Below are 11,653 nucleotides of genomic sequence, written 5' to 3' on the forward strand. Positions count from 1 at the left end.
TACCCAATCTTTATCGATTGCCTTGCCTCCTCCTTAGTTTTGCTCTCTTACTCGTTGCTTTTAATTTCTCAGAATTGAATCATTACCACACTTATCATTGTTGATATTCCACATAGCTAAGAATCGAATTAAGTGTCTTTACTCCCTACTCCCTGTGGATTCGACCCCGCTCATCCGGGATTATTACTTCGACAAACCCGTGCACTTGCAGGATATAAGCAAGGGGATCTTGTCACCTTTGTGCCCCTCCAATTTGTATATTCACATGCACATTTTGGATGTTGGCACACATCCATATGGCTATGATCACAACTTGTGCCTTGATCCTTGTTCGGTACAAGAGATTTCACAAAAACTACGTCCATGATCTATTTTTGCTTCATTTCTTCTAAACTTGTCTCCACAACCCAAAATGTAGAAAAGAACACAAATACACACGAATGAGCCATAAAATTTGACAAAAGTGATGCTCAATGTAAAAAAAGTATACTTAATAATACTTATACACAAGCACTTATCACAAAGTCAGCAAGAGAATCAAAGCTTTAGAGGATGAGGACAAGGAGGTAACCGAGGTAAAGGAAGATCCTATTGACAAGGAGCCAATAGGAATGTCTAATGTTATAACTGCAATACTTTTGGACACTACGCCTCTAATTATTTGTTCAAATTTGATGAACAAACTAATGTTGCAAAGGCATCACATGATATAGGTAATGAATCTACTCTTGCACATGATGATTATCATACTTCAAATGCAAATTGTTATCTTGATTTTGGGGCAAGCAATCAAATGTGTGGCAAGAAAGAATTATTTGTAGAGCTCATAGAAGATGTCCATGGAAATTTGAGCTTAGGAGATTCCTTCAAACTATCTATTGAAGGCAAAGGAAAGATAAAAATATATCAAAAGGATGGTAAAAAATGGTATACATTTGATGTGTATTATATACCTGATATTAAAAGCAATATTCTTAGCATTGGGCAACTTGTAGGAAAGGAATATATTATACATATTAGAGACAACTCTCTCATTTTGAGAGATACAAGTGGAAGAATCATTGCACATGTTCCCATGACCTAAAATTATATGTTCCCACTACATTTTAACACAAAGTCAGAGAAATGCTTCTATAGAGTCAAAGAAATTGAGTCACGGAAGTAGCATCATTGCCTTGGGCATCTCCAATTTTAGCGGTCTAAAACTACTATCTTCATCAAGCATGATACATGGGTTCCCCATGATCAAGCCTATGAGTAACATTTGTGATGTTTGCATACTTGGTAAACAAGCACAACTTCTTTTCCCAGCTGCAAATTATGGAGAGAATGGTACCACTTCAACTAATCCACACTGACATATGTGGACCCATTGAACTAGAGTCTCTAAGAGGTAATAGATACTTCATTATTTTCATTGATGACTTCAACAGAAAATTATGGATTTATTTTCTTAAAGAAAAGTCATCTGTTTTTGATGTATTCAAAAACTATAACCCCATGTAGAAAAAGAAAGTTGTCATAAAATTGTAACTCTCTGCTCTGATCGAGGTGGAGAATACGCCTCAAAAGTATTTGATGAGTATTGCAAAGAAGAAGCCATAAAGCATCAATTAACTGTGGCTTACACCCCACAACAAAATGGGATCACTGAAAGAAAGAATCGCACGATTCTTAACATGACAAAAACTATGCTCAAGGGGATAGGATTGCCAAAGCAAATTTGGGTGGAAGCTATGGTGTGCTCATCATATGTGCTGAACCGATGTCCTACCAAAAGTGTAAAGCACATGACACCTCAAGAGGCGTGGAGCAACTACAAATCAACTGTTGCACAACTAAGAATCTTTGGGTGTGTTGCATATTCTCAAATTCCCAAGCCCAATAGAAAGAAGCTGGATGATCGTGGTGAGAAATGCATATTTGTCAGCTATAGTGAAGAATCGAAAGAATACAAGCTTTTCAATCCACTAACAAAGAAATTAGTGGTTAGTAGAGATGTTATCTTTGATGAAGATAAAGCATGGATCTGGGATGATGATGATAAGGTTAAAGAACAACAAGTGTTTGAAGAACTTGAAGAACCCTAACACAAGTTCTACCAGGTATAACACCATCTCTTTTTTCTAGAGGAAACTCACGATCTTCAGAATAAATTAATAGAAATAGATCCTCCATACACCAAACTCCCATCAAAATGAGAAGTCTCGCGGAGATGTATCAAAGAGAAGAAGAAGAGGCCAACCTCTTCTATTTATATGCAGATCATGAGCCTCTGATATTCGAAGAAGCTGTAGAAGAAGAATGTTGGCGGTTACCAATGAAGGAGGAGATTTATGCTATTATGAAGAATGACACTTGGGAGTTGACAACACGTCCAACAAATTAGACGGCTATTGGCATCAAATGGGTGTACAAGATCAAATGTATTGTTGAGGATGAAGTTTCTTATTACAAAGTGAGACTTGTTGCTAAAGGCTACAAGCAAAAGTATGACATTGACTACCAAGAGATTTTTGACCAGTTGCAAAACTTGATATGGTGAGATTATTGATTGCACTTGTCACACATCATAATTTGAAGCTATACCAGCTTGATGTAAAAACAGCCTTTCTCAATGGCATTCTTGAAGAAGAAGTGTATATACATTAGCCAGAAGGTTTTGAAATTCAAGGAGAAGAAAATAAAGTATATCATTTGAAAAAAGCCATTTTATGGATTAAAACAGGTGCTAAGAGCTTGGAATGCACACATTGATGGATATCTACATCAGAATGGTTACACAACATGTCCACATGAGCATGTAATCTACATGAAGAAAAATCATGAAGGTGATTTTTTGATTATTTGCTTATATGTTGATGACCTGTTGTACACAGGAACTAGCAATGAAATGCTTATGAAATTCAAGCTATCAATGTTTTAAGAGTTTTAGATGACAGATAATGGACTAATGTATTACTTCCTTGGGATTGAAGTGAAGCAACAACAAGATGGGATATCTATATCTCAAAAGAAGTATATGAAAGAAATTTTGGAGATGTTCAAGATGAGTAATTGTAACACTGTGAACACTCTAGTAGCTACAGGTATGAAATTATCAAGAGAAGGAAATGGAGGATTTCTGGACTTAACTCTTTTCAAGAGTCTGGTTGGAAGCCTAAGATACAAAACAATTACAAGGCCGGATATTATGTATGGCGTCAGACTTGTGAGTCGCTACATGGAGACACCAAAGGAGTCACATTGGCTACCTGCGAAGACTAAGGTATATCAAAGGCTCACTTAATCTTGGTCTTTTTTATACTTATGGTGAAAATGCAAAGTTAGTAAGCTATTTAGAGAGTGATTGGGGAGATGACCAAGATGAGAGAAAGAGCACTACTGGCTATGTTTTTTCTTCCTTGGGACAACTGCATTTTCTTAGACTTCCAAGACGCAACAAATTATAGCTCTATCTTCTTGTGAAGCGGAGTATATAGCAATTTATACAATTTGTGAAGAAATATGGGTACAAAATATTCTGAAGGAGCTAGATCATCCACAGGAGAAGCCAACTGTGATATTTGTAGACAACAAGTTAGCTATACAACTTGCAAAGAACCCAATCCATCATGGAAGGAGCAAACACATTGATACTCAGTTTCATTTTCTATGGGATCATGTGAAATAGAAGACTATAGAGCTCCAACATTGCAAGACTTCTGAACAAATAGTAGATATATTTACTAAGCCACTTTCAGTTGAAATTTTTATAAAGCTAAGAAACATGTTGGGTATGAAGCAATTTTTTTTATTTGAGGGGGTGAATGTTGGCATCTGCTCAAATTACAAAACTGTAGAAATTTAATGGGTTTTCTTAGTTATTGGAAGAGAAAAAGGTCACCCACTCTTTTCTATTTATGGTTGAATGTGGGTATTAGTTTTGTAATGATGGGATTCTTCATTTATTTCTTTTATTAGGGAAGTTGTTTAGTATGTTTTTGAATCATATAAAAGTTTGCTTTGAGTCTTTGATTAGTGATATGAAAGCAATGAGGAAGTAAAATAGTTGAAGTGCCATTATGTTTTTCCTCTTTTATGCTTGAATGCTTGTTCATCCTCTATCTATTATTATCCACTTTGAAATAGTAAATTGTGAGATTACCACTGATTTTATTCAAATTATATTTTCAAATGAATTGTTATGTGGGGTTAATGAAATTGTTAAGGTAGGCACATCCTTTAGATGCTTGTATAAGAAAATAATTATCTCTTAGTCATTTGTGTAGTGACACCATTGTACGAAATGTGGAGCTCATCCAGAAGGAGGAGTTCATGGATTGATCTACAATGAGAATGACCAATGGAACCCTACATCTATATCAGTGGCCATTATCATATGAAAAGATAAGAATGCACATTAAACATGAGATCATTAGGAAATCATAGGAATGGAATTACCCCTTGCTGCAAATCCAACCAAAATACAAAAAAGATCTTGGAAAATATGAATTGGACTTAGGAAAAATATACATGGAGATTGTGAGTGATCAACAAAGAATCTAACATGTCTAGAAAGAGATAAGAAAGCATTCCAAATGTCTAGGAAAATTCTTTAGCCAAATCACAAGACAAGGAAGCATTTCGTAACAGAACAGATTGACTAAGATGAGTCTAATAAGTCCGATAAATATCCATGCTTATGACTCATATGGGATGTGTGATAGGCTCCAACTAGGTGAAGAAGAAGGAGGTCTAGATGATGGCCTGATCTTCACGACGTACGATCTAGGTTGAGGGATAACTAGCTGCGAACAGTTGGGGATGGATGAGACCCGTATGTTGGGGAGGGACGATATGAAGCTTCAAGAACTCTGACTTGTTGTACGAACAATCACAGAACCACAAACCAAAAACTAATCCACACAAAAACACGGAAGCATAGAGCACGAATTAGGAGAAAGTCAAAACTTTTCTCTCGTGAATTCGGGAGAACTCACAAGAACAATGGTAGTAAGACAACTCTTATTTCATGAATAATAATCAAAATTCTATCTGTCAAAAGAGAAGGTACAAGGCTATTTATAGTCAACTTAAACTTGGGATACAAGAAAACTATCTTAAAATTGGCTAGGGAATCAATCTAAAGATGGGCAATGAATATTTGCTAGGAAAACACTCTAAAAATAGGAAAATAAAATTGGCTAGAAAATCAATCTAAATATGAGAATAATATCCCATGGTACTGTAGCACGTGAAGATGGCAGGCGAATCTCTTCATTCTTAATCTTGGAATATTTGATTTCCTGATTAATTGGGATTTGATTTTGTTTCCTTCCAGAAATTGGGTTTATTAGGAAAGAGATATTTTGTGCTGATTTGTTATAAAAGGAAACATCTCCTTTTTATTTGCGTGGGGCCAGCGAAGATGGGCATAGTTTTCTTCTTGGATGTGCATGTGAGTGTGAGGCCCACATGTGGCATAGCTTCAAATGCTTCTCTCTTGCTATCCTCTTGTTTGACTAAGTCTGAAATTATGCCCTCACTTCCGGTACACCTAAGTACAATTAAGGTAGATGAAATTGGAAACATCACCAAATCAATATAATTTAAAAATAAGCTTAAATTAGCATTCACCTGGTTTTGGATTTGTTTAGCATGGGTTAGTGTAATTGGTCCTTGATATGATTCCTCTTTTATACCAGCTGAAGTATTACTATTCATAGGTGGTGTAGTTGGTGTAGGCGTGATGTCCTCATCAATGTGACATGTTAGAAGGTTTTACCCTCCGTTTGGTTCACGGAATAGGCATGGGAATGGGAATGGGAGTGGTGGATGGGGTTGGGGATGGGAATAAAAGTATAGGGATAGGAATGAAGATAGTGTTTGGTTGGAAGGAATAAAAAGTGGGAATAAAAAAAAAGTAAGAAAGAGAAATCATGTAAAATTACTTTTATATCCTTTAATGTAAATGAATAATATTACATAGTATAGTACCAAAGTTAATTATATTTAAGAATAATTAATTTTTTAATTTATAAAATAATTTAAACAAAATTATTCATTTTTATTATTATAATTAAATATTTTAAATAAAGTCTAATTTAATTATTATATGTTTTACTATAATTATTAAAATAATTAATCCATTTAACTATTATAGAAATAATTTCTTTATGTATTAAGGGTATATTGGTAATTAAAAAGTCAAAAAAGGGAAGGAATGCTCATGCCCCCCAATTTTGGGGGCCATGACCAATATGGGTTTTGAGGGGATGAAGCCCCCAATCCCCATCCCCAATCCTATTGGTGCATACCCAAACATGGAGTGATCTCCATGCCTTGGGGATCACTCCCTAAATCCAAACACTACCTTATTGTATAACAACTTCTATGAGAAGGTGCTGCTTGTTGGTTTTTCTACCAAAATTCCAATCTACCGGCATCGTGATATATTAGTTGGTGTTGTTGATCATGATTTATGTGTTAGCCATACAATATGATGTAGAGATATGCATACGAAAGCAAAGTAATATATCTATTATGCATGTACATGCATGAATACATAGAATTAATTAGAACGGATTCTAATAAATTATTTTCATATAATTTCAAAAAATAAATTAGAATGGGATAGACAGGAACCCAGTAAATAACACACTAAAACGAAGTTGGTTTGGGCCTAGGGTCCATTAAGCACTGTAAATATAACATAAAGGAGAGACTTAGATGAGAAAATAAATGAGCCTCTGTATATATATCTATACACTAGCTAGCTATTAGGGTTTCCTAAATAACTCTCTCATAGTACTCCTCTCTAACTACTTGCCATTCCTCTCAAATAGTCTAAAAATTGAAAAAGAAAAAAGGATGAATAATGTGCTTCAGTTTTCCATGCAAAGATCCACCCACTTTGGTGTGGATTATCAATGGAGGACATCTATTTTGATGTCTTGAAGATTTTATCATCACAAACACTAAGGTATAGGTCCTTACCTTTTTCATTGATTGATGTTTAAATCTGATTGCACTCTAGAATTATTCTTAATCAAAGTTTTCATTGACAAGTTGGTCTTGTATCTTATGCATTTGATGCTCAAATTTATTGTTAATTTTTTTTTCCCAAGATAAGCGGCCTAGCCACAAAGAAAGGCAGGGACGTGCAGAAGCCTCAGCGGAACAAGTGGGAGCAGGGCCTGTGCACACATGGGCTTTGGGACCACTCGGACACAACCACTACTCACACTCCCAGGAATGTTCCCTCATCCAAGATTTGAACTCTCACCACTTGTGAAGAGTTCTATTGGGGACTGGCTACCAATAGACCACTTGGTTGTTAGTAAATTTATTGTTAATTTGGTCATCCTTGCAACAACATAGTAACAAACATATCTTCACTTGTTATTCTTTTCTAATTGTGTTTTAGAAAGGGAAAAACTTTACCTATGTAAGAGTCCTATCTGCAGTTGAAATGCCAAATAACTACTAGATGATATCTGGATTAACAGTATTTCCTACATAAACCAAGGCATTATAGCCATTCTCTAAGAGATAAATTCCATCATCAGTTACATGCTCACTGGAAAGAGGAATGACAGAGGAGACAGGAGACTTATGCTTATCTTCATCCTATTCCAATAACTCACAAATCTTATTTACAGTAGTTATGCATACAACCTAACTCACATAGAATTCAAGAGATTGTCACCACATGATAGAGGCAACTTTCTCTTGCCATCCAACAGGCCATCATGGCCTAAACCAATGCTTTTTAATCAATTCTGGAAAGATGAAAACAAAAAATGATAAAATCCCCACATGATAGAAGCAGCTTTCTCTTGCCATCTAACCATATACATATAATTAAGAAGCATTAATAAGAATGACAACTAAAAGAAAGAAAAGAGAAAAGAGAAAATAACAAGGTAATGCATTTAATTGATTGGCTAAGATTTATGTGAACATAAAAACCAAAGAAGAGCTCCTTCCCCAGTCTTCTCTGTGCTCCTCCCACCTTCCAGTCTTTATTTCACCTCTTAGCTTCCTTTTACCCCTTGCCATGGCAAACGGGGGACAGGATTCTGGTGCTTGAATGCAATCTAGCTCGAAGTCCTAGGCTCAGGTCGCTTCGCACGCTGCTCGTAATACTGATAACTCTCCCTTGCATAATCCCTAGGTTCTCAATATGCTCAAAGAGACTACATCGGAGTTTATCCGATTTGATGGTGATGCCCTCTCCAGAGCATGCATGAGATTTCAAAACCTTTTTTATCATAAGTTTTTCGATAAACTTCCCCCTTTTGATCAGGTGAAAATGTTATTCTTGTGGGGTTGTGGGGGCATGGGACCAACTCTTGTCCTTAAGCAGCTGGTACCGGAAGGATTGGAGTTCCTACACCCTCTCGTGACACACGAGGGAAGGCGGTCAACTCCAATCCAAGTACGGAGGCTGATGCTCGGACAAAGGGTCCAGTTGATATCTGGATAATTTTCGTTGAATCGGCTACAACTGCTGTGAGGGGTTTTGGTCCATGGATGCTCGTTAGTCACCGATGTGGATGAGCACATGGTTGTGTTGATCGCGGTCGTTCTAGTCATGTGACAATTCCCATTCAAAATAAAAACCTTGAGCCTCAAAACTCTACTCCTCGGGGATCTCACAGTGGGTTACAAAAGCATGGGTGGGGAGGCTCTCTTGCTTCTCATGCCTAACGTTCCATTTCTTTTGATAATGATTTGACTTGCAATCCCGATCCTATTGCCATGCCAAATAAACTTATTGAAATAATCATACCCTTGATTTCTAAAGATAATGGCAAGACTATTTATAGGGAATCGGAGAGTAGTCTGGTCCCTATGCAACACCTTGGAACTATCTCCCATGATTCTACTTTTATTGCGTCCTCTTCCCAAAAATACACTATTTGAGGACATTTGACTATGCATACCTCTTCGGGTTTTCCGCCACCCACTATTTGATCCTCTGTGCCTTTGAATACTAGGCAGGACTCTAATAACATTGACTCATATCATCTAATGCTTGTTGATAAGGTCTATGGGGTTTTGCAAAGCTCCACTCTGGATAATGGTAGCCAAGATGAGGAGGAATACCAATCTGATGTTGATAAAGAGATGTCAGACTATGAAGAATACTATGGGGACGACGATCCAAATGACCTTATGACTCTCTCACAATTTCATGATGAAGTTCATCGTAAAGCGTTGGTCCAAAAAGGAGTTCATGATGTTACACCTTCCCATAAAAAGGGAAGGGTTGAGGAGGGAGAGAGGAGTGTCTGAATCCTAGACCCTTCTTCTTTTATTTGGATTTCGGCGTTCAGGGTGTTTTTACTCCTTTGTTATACCTTATTCCCTTTTTCAATTGTTTACTCATGAATATAGCTAGTATTGTCTATTGGAATTGCAGGGCATCTCTGCGCGGGATACCTCTAATAGAATTTTGAGGCTTATTCGTAAATATAAACCGTTGATGTGTGTTTTGTGGAAACTAGGGCCAATGAGGACTGCCTGGACCGTTTTTGTACTAGGCTTCCCAAATCCTGGGGTTGGGCGGCTATCATTACTGATGGTTACTCCGGTGGTATCCTACTTGCTTGGTGGATTTCTTTGGGACTCATCTCACGTATTGTCACCTCTTGTCGTGCAATTCATCTCATTATTTCTCACAATTGCTCAGGTAACTGGATTGTTTATGTTGTTTATAATGCCTCTAGTTTGCATTCTTAGTGTTCTCTCAGGTCAGAGCTTTCTAAGATGTCATCATTAAACATCCCCTGGCTAATTGTTGGGGATTTTAACACTATTCTTACCAACAATGAGCACAAAGGAGGTAGATTTTCCTATTACTCCAGAATGCCAATTATTTTCTTAAATTTCTTAATAATAATAATCTTTTGGACTTGCATTTCATAGGCCCTAAATATACCTGGTGTAATAATCAGAGTGGCTTGGCTAGACGGTGGACCAGACTAGATCGATGCCTGGCTATATGCAATGGTCTACCAAATTTAATAACTATTCTCTCAAGCATTTATCTAGGATTTTTCCGATCATGCTCCTTTTTTTCCTTTCCATTACTTTGCATAATTATCATAAGCATGCTTTATTTCATTTTGCTAACTATTGGCTGGATTATATTGGCTGCCACCTTGCTATTAGAAACGCTTGGGATTTCTTCCTTCATTGCAATCCTGTGCAGACTTTTTCTCATTTGATTGCTCGCACTCATTCTTATATCAACAACTGGAAGGCTATAGGTTTGAACACTCTTGACTCTAATATTAATAAGATTGAGCATGATATTATGTCTTTTGAAATGTCTGATTGTTCCAAATCAATAAATCATAATCATCTTCTGGATATATATGCTAATTATGCTACCGTACAGAGACATATATCCTCTAAATAGGCGCAGTGTACTCCCATGTAATGGGCCAGTTATGGTGTCCAAAATACCAGTTTTTTCATAACACTGTTATCATCTATAAGCACTACAATTTTATTTCAGAGATTTCTAACTCTAATGGCAATATTTTTAATGATCATTCTAGTATTTAGCAAGATTTTGTTGGTTTTTATTCTTGGTTATCGTCGAATTCTTCCAATGATAATTTTAATGACATTTTCAAATGCCTTGCCAGATAATCTTCCTAAGCTTTCTTCATACATGTGTAACTCTATCACTCGAGAGGTTAACGGTGAGGAAGTCTATAATGTCGTTATAGATCTTCCTTCTGGTAAAAGCCCTGGACTGGACATTCTGAATGTTGAATTTTATCAATTTTTTTGGAATGAGATTGGCAGTCATCTGGTTTCAGTTGTTCAAATTTTCTTTTCCAATTCTGTTATGCCTTCTACTTGGAGGAAAACTCATATTGTTCTTATTCCCAAAAATCGATAATCCTCTTTTGATTTCTAATTTCAAACCCATCTCTATATGTAATGTTTGCTTTAAAGTGATTTCTAAGATTCTTGCCAATTGGCTTAAGGTTTGCCTCCCTTTGCTTATCAGTAAGGAGCAAGCGCGGTTTGTCTCAGGTCGGTGTCCCTTTGATAATATTATTGCCTTACAAGAAGTTACTTATTCGCTTGAAAAGGACATTAATGACCCCCCTAGGATGTTAGTAAAAATTGATATCAAAAAAGCATATGACACTATCAGCTTGGCTGCAATTCTCGCCACCTTAACCAAAATGAATTTTCCTACAAAATGGATTTCCTGGATTGAAGCTTGCCTTAGTTCTACTTCCCTTTCTATTATGATTAATGATATACCTTCACCTTGGATTAAACCTTATAAGGGAATTAGGCAGGGTGACCTTATTTTCTCTTATCATTTTATTCTCGTATCGCAAAACCTCTCTTCAATGTTGAACTCTGCTTTGAGACAGAATATGATCGATGGTTTTAATCAACATCTACGCCTTAATTTTAATCATTTAATGTACGTAGATGATCTTATTCTAGTCTCTCAAGCTTCTAGAAGAGTTGCCAGTAATATTAAACTGTGCCTTAATATATATGGGAACCTTACTGGTCAAATTCCTAATTCTTCCAAATTATCTATCTACTTTCCCTCCTGGTTTAATACGAGGGTTTCTAAAAGCATCTGTTCCATCCTTGCTTTCCCTATCTCCAATTTTTCCATCAC

Source organism: Dioscorea cayenensis, chromosome 10 (genome assembly GCF_009730915.1).
Source record: "Dioscorea cayenensis subsp. rotundata cultivar TDr96_F1 chromosome 10, TDr96_F1_v2_PseudoChromosome.rev07_lg8_w22 25.fasta, whole genome shotgun sequence".
NCBI lineage: Eukaryota > Viridiplantae > Streptophyta > Magnoliopsida > Dioscoreales > Dioscoreaceae > Dioscorea > Dioscorea cayenensis.